A 23,786-nucleotide genomic window follows, 5' to 3' on the forward strand; every position below is an offset into this window, starting at 1 on the left:
TTGGAAGCCCATAGTGGGCTATGGTGAAAAAGGAAATATCTTCCGTTCAAAACTGGAAAGTAGCTTTCTGTGAAACTGCTCTGTGTTCTGTTAAATCATCTCACAGAGTTACATCTTCCCCATCAAGAAGCGTTTCGCTAAGGCTGCTCTTGTGGAATTGGCAAAGGGATATTTGGAAGCCCATAGGGGGCTATGGTGAAAAAGGTAATATCTTCCGTTCAAAACTGGAAAGAAGCATTCTGAGAATCTGATCTGTATTCTGTTAAATCATCTCACAGAGTTACATCTTTCCCTTCAAGGAGCCTTTCGCTAAGGCTGTTCTTGTGGAATTGGCAAAGGGATATTTGGAAGCCCATAGAGGGCTATGGTGAAAAAGGAAATATCTTCCGTTCAAAACTGGAAAGAAGCTTTCTGAGAAACTGCTCTGTGTTCTGTTAATTCATCTCACAGAGTTACATCTTTCCCTTCCAGAAGCCTTTCGCTAAGGCTGTTCTTTTTTAATTGGCAAAGGGATATTTGGACGCCCTGAGAGGGCTATGGTGAAAAAGGAAATATCTTCCGTTCAAAACTGGAAAGAAGCTTTCTGAGAAACTGCTCTGTGTTCTGCTAATTCATCTCACAGAATTACATTTTTCTCTTCAAGAAGCCTTTCGCTAAGGCTGTTCTTTTGGAATTGGCAAAGGGATATTTGTACGCCCATAGAGGGCTATGGTGAAGAAGGAAATATCTTCTTTCAAAACTGGAAAGAAACTTTCTGAGAAACTGCTCTGTGTTCTGTTAATTCATCTCACAAAGTTACATTTTTCCTTTGAAGAAGCCTTTCGCTAAGGCTGTTCTTGTAGAATTGGGAAAGGGATATTTGGAAGCCCATAGAGGGCTATGGTGAAAAAGGAAATATCTTCCGTTCAAAACTGGAAAGAAGCTTTCTGAGAAACTGCTCTGTGTTCCTTTGATTCATCTCACAGAGTTACATCTTTCCCTTCAAGAAGCCTTTCGATAAGGCTGTTCTTCTGGAATTGGCAAAGGGATATTTGGAAGCCCATAGAGGGCTATGGTGAAAAAGGAAATATCTTCCGTTCAAAACTGGAAAGAAGCTTTCTGAGAAACTGCTCTGTGTTCTGTTAATTCATCTCACTGAGTTACATCTTTCCCTTCAAGAAGCCTTTCGCTAAGGCTGTTCTTGTGGAATTCGCAAAGTGATATTTAGAAGCCCATTGAGGGCTCTGGTGAAAAAGGAAATACGTTCCGATCAAAATTGGAAAGAAGCTTTCTGAGAAACTGCTCTGTGTTCTGTTAATTCATCTCACAGAGTTACATCTTTCCCTTCAAGAAGCCTTTCACTAAGGCTGTTCTTGTGGAATTCGCAAAGTGATATTTGGAAGCCCATACAGGGCTATGGTGAAAAAGGAAATAGCTTCCGTTCAAAACTGGAAAGAAGCTTTCTGAGAAACTGCTCTCTGTTCTGTTAATTCATCTCACAGAGTTACATCTTTCCCTTCAAGAAGCCTTTCGCTAAGACTGTTCTTGTGGAATTGGCAAAGGGATATTTGGAAGCCCCTAGAGGGCTATGGTGAAAAAGGAAATAACTTCCATTCAAAACTGGAAAGAAGCTTTATGAGAAACTGCTTTGTGTTCTGTTAATACATCTCACAGAGTTACATCTTTCCCTTCTAGAAGCCTTTCGCTAAGGTTGTTATTGTGGAATTGTCAAAGTGATATTTGGAAGCCCATAGAGGGCTATGGTGAAAAAGGAAATATCTTCCGTTCAAAACTGCAAAGAAGCTTTCTGAGAAACTGCTTTGTGTTCTGTTAATACATCTCACAGAGTTACATCTTTCCCTTCAAGAAGCCTTTCGCTAAGGCTGTTCTTGTGGAATTGGAAAAGTGATATTTGGAAGCCCATAGAGGGCAGCGGTGAAAAAGGAAATATCTTCCGTTAAAAACTGGAAACAAGCTTTCTGAAAAACTGCTTTGTGTTCTGTTAATTCATCTCCCAGAGTTACATCTTTCCCTTCAAAAAGCCTTTCGCTAAGGCTGTTCCTGAGGAATTGGAAAAGGGATATTTGGAAGCCCATTGAGGGCTATGGTGAAAAAGGAAATATCTTCCGTTCAAAACTGGAAAGAAGCTTCCTGAGAAACTGCTCTGTGTTATGTTAATTCATCTCACAGAGTTACATCTTTCCCTTCAAGAAGCTTTTCGCTAAGGCTGTTCTTGTGGAATTGGCAAAGGGATAATTGGAAGCCCATAGAGGGCTATGGTGAAAAAGGAAATATCTTCCGTTAAAAACTGGAAAGAAGCTTTCTGAGAAACTGCTCTGTGTTCTGTTAAATCATCTCACAGAGTTACATCTTCCCCATCGAGAAGCGTTTCGCTAAGACTGTTCTTGTGGAATTGGCAAAGGGATATTTGGAAGCCCATAGAGGGCTAAGGTGAAAAAGGAAATATCTTCCGTTCAAAACTGTAAAGAAGCTTTCTGAGAAACTGCTCTGTGTTCTGTTAATTCGTCTCACAGAGTTACATCTTTTCCTTCAAGAAACCTTTCGCTAAGGCTGTTCTTGTGGAATTGGCAAAGGGATATTTGGAAGCCCATAGAGGTCTATGGTGAAAAAGGAAATATCTTCCGTTCAAAACTGGAAAGAAGCTTTCTGAGAAACTGCTCTGTGTTCTGTTAAATCATCTCACAGAGTTACATCTTCCCCATCGAGAAGCGTTTCGCTAAGACTGTTCTTCTGGAATTGGCAAAGGGATATTTGGAAGCCCAGAGAGGGCTATGGTGAAAAAGGAAATATCTTCCATTCAAAACTGGAAAGAAGCTTTCTGAGAAACTGCTCTGTGTTCTGTTAATTCGTCTCACAGAGTTATATCTTTCCCTTCAAGAAACCTTTCGCTAAGGCTGTTCTTGTGTAATTGGCAAAGGGATATTTGGAAGCCCATAGAGGGCTATGGTGAAAAAGGAAATATCTTCCGTCCAAAACTGGAAAGAAGCTTTCTGAGAAACTGCTCTGTGTTCTCTTATTCATCTCACAGAGTTACATCTTTCACTTCAAGAAGCCTTTCGCTAAGGCTGTTCTTGTGGAATTTTCAAAGTGATATTTGGAAGCCCATAGAGGGCCATGGTGAAAAAGGAAGTATCTTCCGTTCAAAACTGGAAAGAAGCTTTCTGAGAAACTGCTCTGTGTTCTGTTAATTCATCTCACAGAGTTACATCTTTCCCTTCAAGAATGCTTTTGCTAAGGCTGTTCCTGAGGAATTGGAAAAGGGATATTTGGAAGCCCATTGAGGGCTACGGTGAAAAAGGAAATATCTTCCGTTCGAAACTGGAAAGAAGCTTTCTGAGAAACTGCTCTGTGTTCTGTTAAATCATCTCTCAGAGTTACATCTTCCCCTTCAAGAAGCGTTTGGCTAAGGCTGTTCTTGTGGAATTGGCAAAGGGATATTTGGAATCCCATAGAGGGCTATGGTGAAAAAGGAAATATCTTCCGTTCAAAACTGGAAAGAAGCTTCCTGAGAAACTGCTCTGTGTTCTGTTAATTCATCTCACAGAGTTACATCTTTCCCTTCAAGAATCCTTTCGCTAAGGCTGTTCTTGTGGAATTGGCAAAGGGATATTTGGAAGCCCATAGAGGGCCATGGTGAAAAAGGAAGAATCTTCCGTTCAAAACTGGAAAGAAGCTTTCTGAGAAACTGCTCTGTGTTCTGTTAATTCATCACACAGAGTTACATCTTTCCCTTCAAGAATCCTTTCGCTAATGCTGTTCTTGAGGAATTGGCAGAGGGATATTTGGAAGCCCATTGAGGGCTACGGTGAAAAAGGAAATATCTTCCGTTCAAAACTGGAAAGAAGCTTTCTCAGAGACTGCTCTGTGTTCTGTTAATTCATCTCACAGAGTTACATCTTTCCCTTCAAGAAGCCTTTCGCTAAGGCAGTTCTTGTGGAATTGGCAAAAGGATATTTGGAAGCCCATAGAGGGCAATGGTGAAAACGGAAATAACTTTCGTTCAAAACTGGAAAGAAGCTTTCTGAGAAACTGCTCTGTGTTCTGTTAATTCATCTCACAGAGTTACATCTTTCCCTTCAAGAATGCTTTCGCTAAGGCTGTTCCTGAGGAATTGGAAAAGGGATATTTGGAAGCCCATTGAGGGGTATGGTGAAAAAGAAATAACTTCCGTTCAAAACTGGAAAGAAGCTTTCTGAGAAACTGCTCTGTGTTCTGTTAAATCATCTCTCAGAGTTACATCTTCCCCTTCAAGAAGCGTTTGGCTAAGGCTGTTCTTGTGGAATTGGCAAAGGGATATTTGGAAGCCCATAGAGGGCTAGGGTGAAAAAGGAAATATCTTCGGTTCAAAACTGGAAAGAAGCTTTCTGAGAAACTGCTCTGTGTTCTGTTAATTCATCTCACAGAGTTACATCTTTCCCTTCAAGAAGCCTTTCGCTATGTCTGTTCTTGTGGAATTGGCAAAGGGATAATTGGAAGCCCATAGAGGGCTATGGTGAAAAAGGAAATATCTTCCGTTAAAAACTGGAAAGAAGCTTTCTGAGAAACTGCTCTGTGTTCTGTTAAATCATCTCACAGAGTTACATCTTCCCCATCGAGAAGCGTTTCGCTACGACTGTTCTTCTGGAATTGGCAAAGGGATATTTGGAAGCCCATAGAGGGCTATGGTGAAAAAGGAAATATCTTCCGTTCAAAACTGGAAAGAAGCTTTCTGAGAAACTGCTCTGTGTTCTGTTAATTCGTCTCACAGAGTTACATCTTTCCCTTCAAGAAACCTTTCGCTAAGGGTGTTCTTGTGGAATTGGCAAAGGGATATTTGGAAGCCCATAGGGGGCTATGGGGAAAAAGGAAATATCTTCCGTTCAAAACTGGAAAGAAGCATTCTGAGAAACTGCTCTGTGTTCTCTTAAATCATCTCACAGAGTTACATCATTCCCTTCAAGGAGCCTTTCGCTAAGGCTGTTCTTGTGGAATTGGCAAAGGGATATTTGGAAGCGCATAGAGGGCTATGGTGAAAAAGGAAATATCTTCCGTTCAAAACTGGAAAGAAGCTTTCTGAGAAACTGCTCTGTGTTCTGTTAATTCACCTCACAGAGTTACATCTTTCCCTTCAAGAATGCTTTCGCTAAGGCTGTTCCTGAGGAATTGGAAAAGGGATATTTGGAAGCCCATTGAGGGGTATGGTGAAAAAGAAATAACTTCCGTTCAAAACTGGAAAGAAGCTTTCTGAGAAACTGCTCTGTGTTCTGTTAAATCATCTCTCAGAGTTACATCTTCCCCTTCAAGAAGCGTTTGGCTAAGGCTGTTCTTGTGGAATTGGCAAAGGGATATTTGGAAGCCCATAGAGGGCTAGGGTGAAAAAGGAAATATCTTCGGTTCAAAACTGGAAAGAAGCTTTCTGAGAAACTGCTCTGTGTTCTGTTAATTCATCTCACAGAGTTACATCTTTCCCTTCAAGAAGCCTTTCGCTATGTCTGTTCTTGTGGAATTGGCAAAGGGATAATTGGAAGCCCATAGAGGGCTATGGTGAAAAAGGAAATATCTTCCGTTAAAAACTGGAAAGAAGCTTTCTGAGAAACTGCTCTGTGTTCTGTTAAATCATCTCACAGAGTTACATCTTCCCCATCGAGAAGCGTTTCGCTACGACTGTTCTTCTGGAATTGGCAAAGGGATATTTGGAAGCCCATAGAGGGCTATGGTGAAAAAGGAAATATCTTCCGTTCAAAACTGGAAAGAAGCTTTCTGAGAAACTGCTCTGTGTTCTGTTAATTCGTCTCACAGAGTTACATCTTTCCCTTCAAGAAACCTTTCGCTAAGGGTGTTCTTGTGGAATTGGCAAAGGGATATTTGGAAGCCCATAGGGGGCTATGGGGAAAAAGGAAATATCTTCCGTTCAAAACTGGAAAGAAGCATTCTGAGAAACTGCTCTGTGTTCTCTTAAATCATCTCACAGAGTTACATCATTCCCTTCAAGGAGCCTTTCGCTAAGGCTGTTCTTGTGGAATTGGCAAAGGGATATTTGGAAGCCCATAGAGGGCTATGGTGAAAAAGGAAATATCCTCCGTTCAAAACTGGAAAGAAGCTTTCTGAGAAACTGCTCTGTGTTCTGTTAATTCACCTCACAGAGTTACATCTTTCCCTTCAAGAAGCCTTTCGCTAACGCTGTTCTTGTGGAATTGGCAAAGGGATATTTGGAAGCCCATAGTGGGCTGTGGTGAAAAAGGAAATATCTTCCGTTCAAAACTGGAAAGAAGCTTTCTGAGAAACTGCTCTGTGTTCTCTTAATTCATCTCACAGAGTTACATCTTTCCCTTCAAGAAGCCTTTCGCTAAGGCTGTTCTTGTGGAATTGGCAAAGGGATATTTGGAAGCCCATAGAGGGCTATGGTGAAAAAGGAAATATCTTCCGTTCAAAACTGGAAAGAAGCTTTCTGAGAAACTGCTCTGTGTTCTGTTATATCATCTCACAGAGTTACATCTTCCCATCGAGAAGCGTTTCGCTAAGACTGTTCTTCTGGAATTGGCAAAGGGATATTTGGAAGCCCATAGAGGGCTATGGTGAAAAAGGAAATATCTTCCGTTCAAAACTGGAAAGAAGCTTTCTGAGAAACTGCTCTGTGTTCTGTTATTTCATCTCACAGAGTTACATCTTTCCCTTTAAGAAGCCTTTCGCTAAGGCTGTGCTTGTGGAATTGGCAAAGGGATATTTGGAAGCCCATAGAGGGCTATGGTGAAAAAGGAAATATCTTCCGTTCAAAACTGGAAAGAAGCTTTCTGTGAAACTGCTCTGTGTTCTGTTAAATCATCTCACAGAGTTACATCTTCCCCATCAAGAAGCGTTTCGTTAAGGCTGCTCTTGTGGAATTGGCAAAGGGATATTTGGAAGCCCATAGGGGGCTATGGTGAAAAAGGAAATATCTTCCGTTCAAAACTGGAAAGAAGCATTCTGAGAAACTGATCTGTATTCTGTTAAATCATCTCACAGAGTTACATCTTTCCCTTCAAGGAGCCTTTTGCTAAGGCTGTTCTTGTGGAATTGGCAAAGGGATATTTGGAAGCCCATAGAGGGCTATGGTGAAAAAGGAAATATCTTCCGTTCAAAACTGGAAAGAAGCTTTCTGAGAAACTGCTCTGTGTTCTGTTAATTCATCTCACAGTGTTGCATCTTTCCCTTCAAGAAGCCTTTCGCTAAGGCTGTTCTTGTGTAATTGGCAAAGGGATATTTGGAAGCCCATAGAGGGCTACGTAGAAAAAGGAAATATCTTCCGTTCAAAACTGGAAAGAAGCTTTCTGAGAAACTACTCTGTGTTCTCTTAATTCATCTCACAGAGTTACATCTTTCCCTTCAAGAAGCATTTCGCTAAGGCTGTTCTTGTGGAATTCGCAAAGGGATATTTGGACGCCCATAGAGGGCTATGGTGAAAAAGGAAATATCTTCCTTTCAAAATTAGAAAGAAGCTTTCTGAGAAACTGCTCTGTGTTCTGTTAATTCATCTCACAGGGTTACATCTTCCCCTTCAAGAAGCGTTTCGCTAAGGCTGTTCTTGTGGAATTGGCAAAGGGATATTTGGAAGCCCATAGAGGGCTATGGTGAAAAAGGAAATATCTTCCTTTCAAAACTGTAAAGAAGCTTTCTGAGAAACTGCTCTGTGTTCTGTTAATTCATCTCCCAGAGTTACATCTTTCCTTTCAAGAAGCCTTTCGCTAAGGCTGTTGTTGTGGAATTGGCAAAGGGATATTTGGAATCCCATAGAGGGCTATGGTGAAAAAGGAAATATCTTCCGTTCAAAAATGGAAAGAAGCTTTCTGAGAAACTGCTCTGTGTTCTGTTAATTCATCTCACAGAGTTACATCTTTCCCTTCAAGAATGCTTTCGCTAATGCTGTTTTTGAAGAATTGGCAGAGGGATATTTGGAAGCCCATTGAGGGCTACGGTGAAAAAGGAAATATCTTCCGTTCAAAACTGGAAAGAAGCTTTCTGAGAAACTGCTCTGTGTTCTGTTAAATCATCTCTCAGAGTTACATCTTCCCCTTCAAGAAGCGTTTGGCTAAGGCTGTTCTTGTTTAATGGGCAAAGGGATATTTGGAAGCCCATAGAGGGCTAGGGTGAAAAAGGAAATATCTTCCGTTCAAAACTGGAAAGAAGCTTTCTCAGAGACTGCTCTGTGTTCTGTTAATTCATCTCACAGAGTTACATCTTTCCCTTCAAGAAGCCTTTCGCTAAGGCTGTTCTTGTGGAATTGGCAAAAGGATATTTGGAAGCCCATAGAGGGCAATGGTGAAAACGGAAATAACTTTCGTTCAAAACTGGAAAGAAGCTTTCTGAGAAACTGCTCTGTGTTCTGTTAATTCATCTCACAGAGTTACATCTTTCCCTTCAAGAATGCTTTCGCTAAGGCTGTTCCTGAGGAATTGGAAAAGGGATATTTGGAAGCCCATAGAGGGCTAGGGTGAAAAAGGAAATATCTTCGGTTCAAAACTGGAAAGAAGCTTTCTGAGAAACTGCTCTGTGTTCTGTTAATTCGTCTCACAGAGTTACATCTTTCCCTTCAAGAAACCTTTCGCTAAGGGTGTTCTTGTGGAATTGGCAAAGGGATATTTGGAAGCCCATAGGGGGCTATGGGGAAAAAGGAAATATCTTCCGTTCAAAACTGGAAAGAAGCATTCTGAGAAACTGCTCTGTGTTCTCTTAAATCATCTCACAGAGTTACATCATTCCCTTCAAGGAGCCTTTCGCTAAGGCTGTTCTTGTGGAATTGGCAAAGGGAATTTGGAAGCCCATAGTGGGCTATGGTGAAAAAGGAAATATCTTCCGTTCAAAACTGGAAAGAAGCTTTCTGAGAAACTGCTCTGTGTTCTGTTAATTCATCTCACAGATTTACATCGTTCACTTCAAGAAGCCTTTCGCTAAGGCTGTTCTTGTGTAATTAGCAAAGGGATATTTGGAAGCCCATAGAGGGCTAGGTAGAAAAAGGAAATATCTTCCGTTCAAAACTGGAAAGAAGCTTTCTGAGAAACTGCTCTGTGTTCTCTTAATTCATCTCACAGAGTTACATATTTCACTTCAAGAAGCCTTTCGCTAAGGCTGTTCTTGTGGAATTCGCAAAGGGATATTTGGACGCCCATAGAGGGCTAAGGTGAAAAAGGAAATATCTTCCTTTCAAAATTGGAAAGAAGCTTTCTGAGAAACTGCTCTGTGTTCTGTTAATTCATCTCACAGGGTTACATCTTCCCCTTCAAGAAGCGTTTCGCTAAGGCAGTTCTTGTGGAATTGGCAAAGGGATATTTGGAAGCCCATAGAGGGCTATGGTGAAAAAGGAAATATCTTCCGTTCAAAACTGGAAAGAAGTTTTCTGAGAAACTGTTCTGTGTTCTGTTAATTCATCTCCCAGAGTTACATCTTTCCCTTCAAGAAGCTTTTCGCTAAGGCTTTTCTTGTGGAATTGGCAAAGGGATATTTGGAAGCCCATAGAGGGCTATGGTGAAAAAGGAAATATCTTCCGTTCAAAACTGGAAAGAAGCTTTCTGAGAAACTGCTCTGTGTTCTGTTAATTCATCTCACAGGGTTACATCTTCCCCTTCAAGAAGCGTTTCGCTAAGGCTGTTCTTGTGGAATTGGCAAAGGGATATTTGGAAGCCCATAGAGGGCTATGGTGAAAAAGGAAATATCTTCCGTTCAAAACTGGAAAGAAGCTTTCTGAGAAACTGCTCTGTGTTCTGTTAATTCATCTCCCAGAGTTACATCTTTCCCTTCAAGAAGCCTTTCGCTAAGGCTGTTCTTGTGGAATTGGCAAAGGGATATTTGGAAGCCCATAGAGGGCTATGGTGAAAAAGGAAATATCTTCCGTTCAAAACTGGAAAGAAGCTTTCTGAGAACCTGCTCTGTGTTCTGTTAATTCATCTCACAGAGTTACATCTTTCCCTTTAAGAATCCTTTCGCTAAGGCTGTTCTTGTGGAATTGGCAAAGTGATATTTGGAAGCCCATAGAGGGCCATGGTGAAAAAGGAAGTATCTTCCGTTCAAAACTGGAAAGAAGCTTTCTGAGAAACTGCTCTGTGTTCTGTTAATTCATCACACAGAGTTACATCTTTCCCTTCAAGAATCCTTTCGCTAATGCTGTTCTTGAGGAATTGGCAGAGGGATATTTGGAAGCCCATAGAGGGCTATGGTGAAAAAGGAAATATCTTCCGTTCAAAACTGGAAAGAAGCTTTATGAGAAACTGCTCTGTGTTCTGTTAAATCATCTCTCAGAGTTACATCTTCCCCTTCAAGAAGCGTTTGGCTAAGGCTGTTCTTGTGGAATGGGCAAAGGGATATTTGGAAGCCCATAGAGGGCTAGGGTGAAAAAGGAAATATCTTCCGTTCAAAACTGGAAAGAAGCTTTCTCAGAGACTGCTCTGTGTTCTGTTAATTCATCTCACAGAGTTACATCTTTCCCTTCACGAAGCCTTTCGCTAAGGCTGTTCTTGTGGAATTGGCAAAAGGATATTTGGAAGCCCATAGAGGGCAATGGTGAAAACGGAAATATCTTTCGTTCAAAACTGGAAAGAAGCTTTCTGAGAAACTGCTCTGTGTTCTGTTAATTCATCTCACAGAGATACATCTTTCCCTTCAAGAAGCCTTTCGCTAAGGCTGTTCTTGTGTAATTGGCAAAGGGATATTTGGAAGCCCATAGAGGGCTATGGTGAAAAAGGAAATATCTTCCGTTCAAAACTGGAAAGAAGCTTTCTGAGAAACTGCTCTGTGTTCTGTTAATTCATCTCACAGAGTTACATCTTTCCCTTCAAGAAGCCTTTCGCTAACGCTGTTCTTGTGGAATTGGCAAAGGGATATTTGGACGCCCATAGTGGGCTGTGGTGAAAAAGGAAATATCTTCCGTTCAAAACTGGAAAGAAGCTTTCTGAGAAACTGCTCTGTGTTCTCTTAATTCATCTCACAGAGTTACATCTTTCCCTTCAAGAAGCCTTTCGCTAAGGCTGTTCTTGTGGAATTGGCAAAGGGATATTTAGAAGCCCATAGAGGGCTATGGTGAAAAAGGAAATATCTTCCGTTCAAAACTGGAAAGAAGCTTTCTGAGAAACTGCTCTGTGTTCTGTTATATCATCTCACAGAGTTACATCTTCCCCATCGGGAAGCGTTTCGCTAAGACTGTTCTTCTGGAATTGGCAAAGGGATATTTGGAAGCCCATAGAGGGCTATGGTGAAAAAGGAAATATCCTTCGTTCAAAACTGGAAAGAAGCTTTCTGAGAAACTGCTCTGTGTTCTGTTATTTCATCTCACAGAGTTACATCTTTCCCTTCAAGAAGCCTTTCGCTAAGGCTGTGCTTTTGGAATTGGCAAAGGGATATTTGGAAGCCCATAGAGGGCTATGGTGAAAAAGGAAATATCTTCCGTTCAAAACTGGAAAGAAGCTTTCTGTGAAACTGCTCTGTGTTCTGTTAAATCATTTCACAGAGTTACATCTTCCCCATCAAGAAGCGTTTCGCTAAGGCTGCTCTTGTGGAATTGGCAAAGGGATATTTGGAAGCCCATAGGGGGCTATGGTGAAAAAGGAAATATCTTCCGTTCAAAACTGGAAAGAAGCTTTCTGAGAAACTGCTCTGTGTTCTGTTAATTCATCTCCCAGAGTTACATCTTTCCCTTCAAGAAGCCGTTCGCTAAGGCTGTTCTTGTGGAATTGGCAAAGGGATATGTGGAAGCCCTTAGAGGGCTATGGTGAAAAAGGAAATATCTTCCGTTCAAAACTGGAAAGAAGCTTTCTGAGAAACTGCTCTGTGTTCTGTTAATTCATCTCACAGAGTTACATCTTTCCCTTCAAGAATCCTTTCGCTAAGGCTGTTCTTGTGGAATTGGCAAAGTGATATTTGGAAGCCCATAGAGGGCCATGGTGAAAAAGGAAGTATCTTCCGTTCAAAACTGGAAAGACGCTTTCTGAGAAACTGCTCTGTGTTCTGTTAATTCATCACACAGAGTTACATCTTTCCCTTCAAGAAGCCTTTCGCTAACGCTGTTCTTGTGGAATTGGCAAAGGGATATTTGGACGCCCATAGTGGGCTGCGGTGAAAAAGGAAATATCTTCCGTTCAAAACTGGAAAGAAGCTTTCTGAGAAACTGCTCTGTGTTCTGTTAATTCATCTCACAGAGTTACATCTTTCCCTTCAAGAAGCCTTTCGCTAAGGCTGTTCTTGTGGAATTGGCAAAGGGATATTTAGAAGCCCATAGAGGGCTATGGTGAAAAAGGAAATATCTTCCGTTGAAAACTGGAAAGAAGCTTTCTGAGAAACTGCTCTGTGTTCTGTTATATCATCTCACAGAGTTACATCTTCCCCATCTGGAAGCGTTTCGCTAAGACTGTTCTTCTGGAATTGGCAAAGGGATATTTGGAAGCCCATAGAGGGCTATGGTGAAAAAGGAAATATCTTCCGTTCAAAACTGGAAAGAAGCTTTCTGAGAAACTGCTCTGTGTTCTGTTAATTCATCTCACAGAGTTACATCTTTCCTTTCAAGAAGCCTTTCGCTAAGGCTGTTCTTGTGGAATTGGCAAAGGGATATTTGGAAGCCCATAGAGGGCTATGGTGAAAAAGGAAATATCTTCCGTTCAAAACTGGAAAGAAGCTTTCTGAGAAACTGCTCTGTGTTCTGTTAATTCAGCTCACAGAGTTACATCTTTCCCTTCAAGAAGCCTTTCGCTAAGGCTGTTCTTGTGGAATTGGCAAAGGGATATTTGGACGCCCATAGTGGGCTATGGTGAAAAAGGAAATATCTTCCGTTCAAAACTGGAAAGAAGCTTTCTGAGAAACTGCTCTGTGTTCTGTTAAATCATCTCACAGAGTTACATCTTCCCCATTGAGAAGCGTTTCGCTAAGACTGTTCTTCTGGAATTGGCAAAGGGATATTTGGAAGCCCATAGAGGGCTATGGTGAAAAAGGAAATATCTTCCGTTCAAAACTGGAAAGAAGCTTTCTGAGAAACTGCTCTGTGTTCTGTTAATTCATCTCACAGAGTTACATCTTTCCCTTCAAGAATCCTTTCGCTAAGGCTGTACTTGTGGAATTCGCAAAGGGATATTTGGAAGCCCATAGTGGCCTATGGTGAAAAAGGAATTATCTTCCGTTCAAAACTGGAAAGATGATTTCTGAGAAACTGCTCTGTGTTCTGTTAATTCATCTCACAGAGTTACATCTTTCCCTTCAAGAAGCCTTTCGCTAAGGCTGTTCTTGTGGAATTGGAAAAGGGATATTTGGAAGCCCTTAGAGGGCTATGGTGGAAAAGGAAATATCTTCCGTTCAAAACTGGAAAGAATCTTTCCGAGAAACTACTCTGTGTTCTGTTAATTCATCTCACAGAGTTACATCTTTCCCTTCAAGAAGCCTTTCGCTAAGGCCGTTCTTGTGGAATTGGCAAAGTGATATTTGGAAGCCCATAGAGGGCTATGGTGAAAAAGGAATTACCTTCCGTTCAAAACTGGAAAGAAGCTTTCTGGGAAACTGCTCTGTGTTCTGTTAATTCAGCTCACAGAGTTACATCTTTCACTTCATGAAGCCTTTCGCTAAGGCTGTTCTTGTGGAATTGGCAAAGTGATATTTGGAAGCCCATAGAGGGCTATGGTGAAAAAGGAAATATCTTCCGTTCAATACTGGAAAGAAGCTTTCTGAGAAACTGCTCTGGGTTCTGTTAACTCATCTCACAGAGTTACATCTTTCCCTTCAAGAAGACTTTCGCTAAGGCTGTTCTTTTGGAATTGTCAAAGTGATATTTGGAAGCCCATAGAGGATTACGGTGAAAAAGGAAATATCTTCAGTTCAAAAGTGGAAAGAAGCTTTCTGAGAAACTGCTCTGTGTTCTGTTAATTCATCTCACAGAGTTACATCTTTCCCTTCAAGAATCCTTTCCCTAAGGCTGTTCTTGTGGAACTGGCAAAGGGATATTTGGAAGCCCATAGAGGGCTATTTTTAAAAAGGAAATACCTTCCGTTCAAAACTGGTAAGAAGCTTTCTGAGAAACTGCTCTGTGTTCTGTTAACTCATCTCACAGATTTACATCTTTCGCTTCAAGAAGCCTTTTGCTAAGGCTGTTCTTTTGGAATTGGCAAAGTGATATTTGGAAGCCGATAGAGGACTACGGTGAAAAAGGAAATATCTTCAGTTCAAAATTGGAAAGAAGCTATCTGAGAAACTGCTCTGTGTTCTGTTAATTCATCTCACAGAGTTACATCTTTCCCTTCAAGAAACCTTTCGCTAAGGCTGTTCTTGTGGAATTGGCCAAGTGATATTTGGAAGCCCATATAGGGCTATGGTGAAAAAGGAAATATCTTCCGTTCAAAACTGGAAAGAAGCTTTCTGAGAAAATGCTCTGTGTTCTGTTAATTCATCTCACAGAGTTACATCTTTCCCTTCAAGAAGCCTTTCACTAAAGTTGTTCTTGTGGCATTGGCAAAGGGATATTTGGAAGCCCATAGAGGGCTATGGTGAAAAAGGAAATATCTTCCGTTCAAAACTGGAAAGAAGCTTTCTGAGAAACTGCTCTGTGTTCTGTTAATTCATCTCACAGAGTTACATCTTTGCCTTCAAGAAGCCTTTCGCTAAGGCTGTTCTTGTGGAATTGGAAAAGGGATATTTGGGAGCCCATAGTGGGCTATGGTGAAAAAGGAAATATCTTCCGTTCAAAAGTGGAAAGAAGCTTTCTGAGAAACTGCTCTGTGTTCTGTTAATTCATCTCACAGAGTTACATCTTTTCCTTCAAGCAGCCTTTCGCTAAGGCTGTTCTTGTGGAATTGGCAAAGAGATATTTGGAAGCCCATGGAAGGCTATGGTGAAAAAGGAAATATCTTCCGTTCAAAACTGGAAAGAAACTTTCTGAGAAGCTTATCTGTGTTCTGTTAGTTCATCTCACAGAGTTACATCTTTCCCTTCAAGAAGCCTTTCGCTAAGGCTGTTCTTGTGGAATTGGCAAAGGAATATTTGGAAGCCCATAACGGGCTATGGTGAAAAAGGAAATATCTACCGTTCAAAACTGGAAAGAAGCTTTCTGAGAAACTGCTCTGTGTTCTGTTAACTCATCTCACAGAGTTACATCTTTCCCTTCAAGAAGCCTTTCGCTAAGGCTGTTCTTTTGGAATTGGCAAAGTGATATTTGGAAGCCCATAGAGGACTACGGTGAAAAAGGAAATATCTTCAGTTCAAAAGTGGAAAGAAGCTTTCTGAGAAACTGCTCTGTGTTCTGTTATTTCATCTCACATAGTTACATCTTTCCCTTCAAGAATCCTTTCGCTAAGGCTGTTCTTGTGGAACTGGCAAAGGGATATTTGGAAGCCCATGGAGGGCTATGGTGAAAAAGGAAATATCTTACGTTCAAAACAGGAAAGATGCTTTCTGAGAAACCGCTCTGTGTTCTGTTAATTCATCTCACAGAGTTACATCTTTCCCTTCAAGAAGTCTTTCGCTAAGGCTGTTCTTGTGGAATTGGCAAAGGGATATTTGGAAGCCCATAAATTCCTATGGTGGAAAAGGAAATATCTTCCGTTCAAAACTGGAAAGATGCTTTCTGAGAAACTGCTCTGTGTTCTGTTAATTCATCTCACAGAGTTAAATCTTTCCCTTCAAGAAGCCATTCGCTAAGGCCGTTCTTGTGGAATTGGCAAAGTGATATTTGGAAGCCCATAGAGGGCTATGGTGAAAAAGGAAATATCTTCCGTTCAATACTGGAAAGAAGCTTTCTGAGAAACTTCTCTGGGTTCTGTTAACTCATCTCACAGAGTTACATCTTTCCCTTCAAGAAGACTTTCGCTAAGGCTGTTCTTTTGGAATTGTCAAAGTGATATTTGGAAGCCCATAGAGGACTACGGTGAAAAAGGAAATATCTTCAGTTCAAAAGTGGAAAGAAGCTTTCTGAGAAACTGCTCTGTGTTCTGTTAATTCATCTCACAGAGTTACATCTTTCCCTTCAAGAATCCTTTCCCTAAGGCTGTTCTTGTGGAACTGGCAAAGGGATATTTGGAAGCCCATAGAGGGCTATTTTGAAAAAGGAAATACCTTCCGTTCAAAACTGGAAAGAAGCTTTCTGAGAAACTGCTCTGTGTTCTGTTAACTCATCTCACAGATTTACATCTTTCGCTTCAAGAAGCCTTTTGCTAAGGCTGTTCTTTTGGAATTGGCAAAGTGATATTTGGAAGCCGATAGAGGACTACGGTGAAAAAGGAAATATCTTCAGTTCAAAATTGGAAAGAAGCTATCTGAGAAACTGCTCTGTGTTCTGTTAATTCATCTCACAGAGTTACATCTTTCCCTTCAAGAAACCTTTCGCTAAGGCTGTTCTTGTGGAATTGGCCAAGTGATATTTGGAAGCCCATATAGGGCTATGGTGAAAAAGGAAATATCTTCCGTTCAAAACTGGAAAGAAGCTTTCTGAGAAACTGCTCTGTGTTCTGTTAATTCATCTCACAGAGTTACATCTTTCCCTTCAAGAAGCCTTTCGCTAAGGCTGTTCTTGTGGAATTGGCAAAGTGATATTTGGAAGCCCATAGATGGCTATGGTGAAAAAGGAAATATCTTCCGTTCAATACTGGAAAGAAGCTTTCTGAGAAACTGCTCTGTGTTCTGTTAATTCATCTCACAGAGTTACATCTTTCCCTTCAAGAAGCCTTTCGCTAAGGTTGTTCTTGTGGAATTGGCAAAAGGATATTTGGAAGCCCGTAGAGGGCTATGGTGAAAAAGGAAATATTTTCCCATCAAAACTGGAAAGAAGCTTTCTGAGAGACTGCTCTGTGTTCTGTTAATTCATCTCACAGAGATTCATCTTTCCCTTCAAGAAGTCTTTCACTAAGGCTGTTCTTGTGGAATTGTCAAAGGGATATTTGGAAGCCCATAGTGGACTATGGTGAAAAAGGAAATATCTTCCGTTCAAAAGTGGAAGGAAGCTTTCTGAGAAACTGCTCTGTGTTCTGTTTATTCATCTCACAGAGTTCCATCTTTCCCTTCAAGAAGCATTTCGCTAAGGCTGTTCTTGTGGAATTGGCAAAGGGATATTTGGAAGCCCATATAGGGGTATGGTGAAAAAGGAAGTATCTTCCGTTCAAAACTGGAAAGAAGCTTTCTGAGAAACTGCTCTGTGTTCTGTTAATTCATCTCACAGAGTTACATCTTTCCCTTCAAGAAGTCTTTCACTAAGGCTGTTCTTGTGGAATTGTCAAAGGGATATTTGGAAGCCCATAGTGGACTATGGTGAAAAAGGAAATATCTTCCGATCAAAAGTGGAAGGAAGCTTTCTGAGAAACTGCTCTGTGTTCTGTTTATTCATCTCACAGAGTTACATCTTTCACTTCAAGAAGCCTTTCGCTAAGGCTGTTCTTGTGGAATTGGCAAAGGGATATTTGGAAGCCAGTATAGGGGTATGGTGAAAAAGGAAGTATCTTCCGTTCAAAACTGGAAAGAAGCTTTCTGAGAAACTGCTCTGTGTTCTGTTAATTCATCTCACAGAGTTACATCTTTCCCTTCAAGAAGCCTTTCGCTAAGGCTGTTCTTGTGGAATTGGGAAAGGGATATTTGGAAGCCCATAGAGGGCCATGGTGAAAAAGGAAATATCTTCCGTTCAAAACTGGAAAGAAGCTTTCTGGGAAACTGCTCTGTGTTCTGTTAATTCATCTCACAGAGTTACATTTTGCCTTCAAGAAGCCTTTCGCTAAGGCTGTTCTTGTGGAATTGGCAAAGGGATATTTGGAAGCCAATAGAGGGCTATGGTGAAAAAGGAAATATCTTCCGTTCAAAACTGGAAATAATCTTTCTGAGAAACTCCTCTGTGTTCTGTTAATTCACCTCACAGAGTTACATCTTTCCCTTCAAGAAGCCTTTCGCTAAGGCTGTTCTTGTGGAATTGGCAAAGGGATATTTGGAAGCCCATAGAGGGCTATGGTGAAAAAGGAAATATCTTCCGTTCAAAACTGGAAAGAAGCTTTCTGAGAAACTGCTCTGTGTTCTGTTAATTCATCTCACAGTGTTACATCTTTCCCTTCAAGAAGCCTTTCGCTAAGGCTGTTCTTGTGGAATTAGCAAAGTGATATTTGGAAGCCCATAGAGGGCTATGGTGAAGAAAAATACCTTCCCTTCAAAACTGGAAAGAAGCTTTCTGAGAAACTGCTCTGTGTTCTGTTAATTCATCTCACAGAGTTACATCTTTCCCTTCAAGAAGCCTTTCGCTAAGGTTGTTCTTGTGGAATTGGCAAAGGGATATTTGGAAGCCCATAGACGGCTATGGTGAAAAAGGAAATATTTTCCGATCAAAACTGGAAAGAAGCTTTCTGAGCAACTGCTCTGTGTTCTGTTAATTTATCTCACAGTGTTACATCTTTCCCTTCAAGAGGCCTTTCGCTAAGGCTGTTCTTGTGGAATTGGCAAAGGGATATTTGGAAGCCCATAGTGGGCTATGGTGAAAAAGGAAATATCTTCCGTTCAAAAGTGGAAGGAAGCTTTCTGAGAAACTGCTCTGTGTTCTGTTAATTCATCTCACAGAGTTACATCTTTCACTTCAAGAAGCCTTTCGCTAAGGCTGTTCTTGTGGAAATGGCAAAGTGATATTTGGAAGCCAATAGTGGGCAATGGTGAAAAAGGAAATATCTTCCGCTCAAAAGCGGAAGGAAGCTTTCTGAGAAACTGCTCTGTGTTCTGCTAATTCATCTCACAGAGTTACATCTTTCACTTCAAGAAGCCTTTCGCTAAGCCTGTTCTTGTGGAATTGGCAAAGGGATATTTGGAAGCCCATATAGTGGTATGGTGAAAAAGGAAGTATCTTCCGTTCAAAACTGGAAAGAAACTTTCTGAGAAACTGCTCTGTGTTCTGTTAATTCATCTCACAGAGTTACGTCTTTCCCTTCAAGAAGCCTTTCGCTAAGGCTGTTCTTGTGGAATTGGGAAAGGGATATTTGGAAGCCCATAGAGGGCTACGGTGAAAAAGGAAATATCTTCCGTTAAAAATTGGAAAGAAGCTTTCTGAGAAACTGCTCTGTGTTCTGTTAATTCATCTCACAGAGTTACATCTTTCCCTTCAAGAAGCCTTTCGCTAAGGCTGTTCTTGTGGAATTGGCAAAGGGATATTTGGAAGCCCATAGAAATCTCTGGTGAAAAAGGAAATATCTTCCGTTCAAAACTGGAAAGAAGCTTTCTGAGAAACTGCTCTGTGTTCTGTTAATTCATCTCACAGAGTTACATCTTTCCCTTCAAGAAGCCTTTCGCTAAGGCTGTTCTTGTGGAATGGGCAAGAGGATATTTGGAAGCCCATAGAGGTCTATGGTGAAAAAGGAAATAGCTTCCGTTCAAAAATGGAAAAAAGCTGTCTGAGAAACTGCTCTGTGTTCTGTTAATTCATGTCACAGAGTTACATCTTTCCCTTCAAGAAGCCTTTCGCTAAGGCTGTTCTTGTGGAATTGGCAAAGGGATATTTGGAAGCCCATAGAGGGATATGGTCAAAAAGGAAATATCTTCCGTTCAAAATTGGAAAGAAGCTTTCTGAGAAACTTCTCTGTGTTCAGTTAATTCGTCTCACAGAGTTACATCTTTCCCTTCAAGAAGCCTTTCGCTAAGGCTGTTCTTGTGGAATTGGCAAAGCGATATTTGGAAGCCCGTAGAGGGCTATGGTGAAAAAGGAAATATCTTCCGTTCAAAACTGGAAAGAAACTTTCTGAGAAACTGCTCTGTGTTCTGTTAATTCATCTCACAGAGTTACATCTTTCCCTTCAAGAAGCCTTTCGCTAAGGCTGTTCTTGTGGAATTGGCAAAGGGATATTTGGAAGCCCATAGAGGGCTATGTTGAAAAAGGAAATATCTTCCGTTCAAAACTGGAAAGAAGCTGTCTGAGAAACTGCTCTGTGTTCTGTTAATTCATGTCACAGAGTTACATCTTTCCCTTAAAGAAGCCTTTCGCTAAGGCTGTTCTTGTGGAATTGGCAAAGGGATATTTGGAAGCCCATAGAGGGCTATGGTGAAAAAGGAAACATCTTCCGTTAAAAACTCGAAAGAAGCTGTCTGAGAAACTGCTCTGTGTTCTGTTAATTCATGTCACAGAGTTACATCTTTCCCTTCAAGAAGCCTTTCGCTAAGGCTGTTCTTGTGGAATAGGCAAAGAGATATTTGGAAGCCCATAGAGGGCTATGGTGAAAAAGTAAATATCTTCCGTTCAAAACTGGAAAGCAGCTTTCTGAGAAATTTCTCTGAGTTCTGCTAATTCATCTCACAGAGTTACATCTTTCCCTTCAATAAGCCCTTCGCTAAGGCTATTCTTGTGGAATTGGCAAAGTGGTATTTGGAAGCCCATAGAGGGCTATGGTGGAAAAGGAAATATCTTCCGTTCAAAACTCTAAAGAAGCTTTCTGAGAAACTGCTCTGTGTTCTGTTAATTCATCTCACAGGGTCACATCTTTCCCTTCAAGAAGCCTTTCGCAAAGGCTATTCTTGTGGAATTGGCAAAGGGATATTTGGAAGCCCATAGAGGGCTATGGTGAAAAAGGAAATATCTTCCGTTCAAAGCTGGAAAGAAGCTTTCTGAGAAACTGCTTTGTGTTCTGTTAATTCATCTCACAGAGTTACATCTTTCCCTTCAAGAAGCCTTTCGCTAAGGCTGTTCTTGTGGAATTGGCAAAGTGATATTTGGAAGCCCATGGAAAGCTATGGTGAAAAAGGAAATATCTTAAGTTCAAAACTGGAAAGAAGCTTTCTGAGAAACTGCTCTCTGTTCTGTTAATTCATCTCACAGAGTTACATCTTTCCCTTCAAGAAGCCTTTCGCTAAGGCTGTTGTTGTGGAATTGGCAAAGTGATATTTGGAAGCCCATAGAGGGCTCTGGTGAAAAAGGAAATATCTTCCGTTCAAAACTGGAAAGAAACTTTCTGAGAAACTGCTCTGTGTTCTGTTAATTCATCTCACAGCGTTACATCCTTCCCTTCAAGAAGCCTTTCGCTAAGGCTGTTCTTGTGGAATTCGCAAAGTGATATTTGGAAGCACATAGAGGGCTATGGTGAAGAAAGAAATATCTTCCCTTCAAAACTGGAAAGAAGCTTTCTGAGAAACTGCTCTGTGTTCTGTTAATTCATCTCACAGAGTTGCAACTTTCCCTTCAAGAAGCCTTTCGCTAAGGTTGTTCTTGTGTAATTGGCAAAGGGATATTTGGAAGCCCATAGAGGGCTATTTTGAAAAAGGAAATATTTTCCAATCAAAACTGGAAAGAAGCTTTCTGAGAATCTGCTCTGTGTTCTGTTAATTCATCTCACAGAGTTACATCTTTCCCTTCAAGAAGCCTTTCGCTAAGGCTGTTCTTGTGGAATGGTCAAAGGGATATTTGGAAGCCCATAGTGGGCTATGGTGAAAAAGGAACTATCTTCCGTTCAAAACTGGAAAGAAGCTTTCTGAGAAACTGCTCTGTGTTCTGTTAATTCATCTCACAGAGTTACATCTATCCCTTCAAGAAGCCTTTCGCTAAGGCTGTTCTTGTGGAATTGGGAAAGGGATATTTGGAAGCCCATAGAGGGCCATGGTGAAAAAGGAAATATCTTCCGTTCAAAACTGGAAAGAAGCTTTCTGGGAAGCTGCTCTGTGTTCTGTTAATTCATCTCACAGAGTTACATCTTTCACTTCAAGAAGCCTTTCGCTAAAGCTGTTCTAGTGGAATTGGCAAAGGGATATTTGGAAGCCAATAGAGGGCTATGGTGAAAAAGGAAATATCTTCCGTTCAAAACTGGAAATAATCTTTCTGAGAAACTCCTTTGTGTTCTGTTAATTCATCTCACAGAGTTACATCTTTCCCTTCAAGAAGCCTTTCGCTAAGGCTGTTCTTGTGGAATTGGCAAAGGGATATTTGGAAGCCCATGGAGGGCTATGGTTAAAAAGGAAATATCTTCCGTTCAAAACTGGAAAGAAGCTTTCTGAGAAACTGCTCTGTGTTCTGTTAATTCATCTCACAGAGTTACATCTTTCCCTTCAAGAAGCCTTTCGCTAAGGCCGTTCTTGTGGCATTGGCAAAGTGATATTTGGGAGCCCATAGAGGGCTATGGTGAAAAAGGAAATATCTTCCGTTGAAAAGCGGAAGGAAGCTTTCTGAGAAACTGCTTTGTGTTCTGTTAATTCATCTCGCAGAGTTACATCTTTCACTTCAAGAAGCCTTTCCCTAAAGCTCTTGTTGTGGAATTGGGAAAGGGATATTTGGAAGCCCATAGAGGGCTAGGGTGAAAAAGGAAATATCTTCCGTTCAAAACTGGAAAGAAGCTTTCTGAGAAACTGCTCTGTGTTCTGTTAATTCATCTCACAGACTTACATCTTTCCTTTCAATAAGTCTTTCGCTAAGGCTGTTCTTGTAGAATTGGCAATGGGATATTTGGAAGCCCATAGAGGGCTCTGGTGAAAAAGGAAATATCTTCTGTTCAAAACTGGAAAGAAGCTTTCTGAGAAACTGCTCTGTGTTCTTTTAATTCATCTCACAGAGTTACATCTTTCCCTTCAAGAGGCCTTTCGCTAAGGCTGTTCTTGTGGAATTAGCAAAGTGATATTTGGAAGCCCATAGAGGGCTACGGTGAAGAAAGAAATATCTTCCCTTCAAAACTGGAAAGAAGCTTTCTGAGAAACTGCTCTGTGTTCTGTTAATTCATCTCACAGAGTTACATCTTTCCCTTCAAGAAGCCTTTCGCTAAGGTTGTTCTTGTGGAATTGGCAAAGGGATATTTGGAAGCCCCCAGAGGGCTATGGTGAAAAAGGAAATATTTTCCGATCAAAACTGGAAAGAAGCTTTCTGAGAAACTGCTCTGTGTTCTGTTAATTCATCTCACAGTGTTACATCTTTCCTTTCAAGAGGCCTTTCGCTAAGGCTGTTCTTGTGGAATTGTCAAAGGGATATTTGGAAGCCGATAGTGAGCTATGGTGAAAAAGGAAATATCTTCCGTTCAAAAGTGGAAGGAAGCTTTCTGAGAAACTGCTCTGTGTTCTGTTAATTCATCTCACAGAGTTACAGCTTTCACTTCAAGAAGGCTTTCGCTAAGGCTGTTATTGTGGAATTGGCAAAGGGATATTTGGAAGCCCACAGAGGGCTACGGTGAAAAAGGAAATATCTTCCGTTCAAAACTGGAAAGAAGCTTTCTGAGAAACTGCTCTGTGTTTTGTTAATTCATCTCACAGAGTTACATCTTTCCCTTCAAGAAGCCTTTCGCTAAGGCTGTTCTTGTGGAATTGGCAAAGTGATATATTGAAGCCCATAGAGGGCAAAGGTGAAAAGGAAATATCTTCCGTTCAAAACTGGAAAGAAGCTTTCTGAGAAACCGCTCTGTGTTCTGTTAATTCGTCTCACAGAGTTACATCTTTCCCTTCAAGAAGCCTTTCGCTAAGGCCGTTCTTGTGGAATTGGCAAAGGGATATTTGGAAGCCCATAGAGGGCTATGGTGAAGAGGAAATATCTTCCGTTGAAAACTGGAAAGAAGTTTTCTGAGAAACTGATCTGTGTTCTGTTAATTCATCTCACAGAGTTACATCTTTCCCTTCAAGAAGCCTTTCGCTAAGGCTGTTCTTGTGGAATGGGCAAGAGGATATTTGGAAGCCCATAGAGGTCTATGGTGAAAAAGGAAATAGCTTCCGTTCAAAAATGGAAAAAAGCTGTCTGAGAAACTGCTCTGTGTTCTGTTAATTCATGTCACAGAGTTACATCTTTCCCTTCAAGAAGCCTTTCGCTAAGGCTGTTCTTGTGGAATTGGCAAAGGGATATTTGGAAGCCCATAGAGGGATATGGTCAAAAAGGAAATATCTTCCGTTCAAAATTGGAAAGA

This window comes from Chlorocebus sabaeus, chromosome 8 (assembly GCF_047675955.1).
Source record: "Chlorocebus sabaeus isolate Y175 chromosome 8, mChlSab1.0.hap1, whole genome shotgun sequence".
Taxonomy (NCBI): domain Eukaryota; kingdom Metazoa; phylum Chordata; class Mammalia; order Primates; family Cercopithecidae; genus Chlorocebus; species Chlorocebus sabaeus.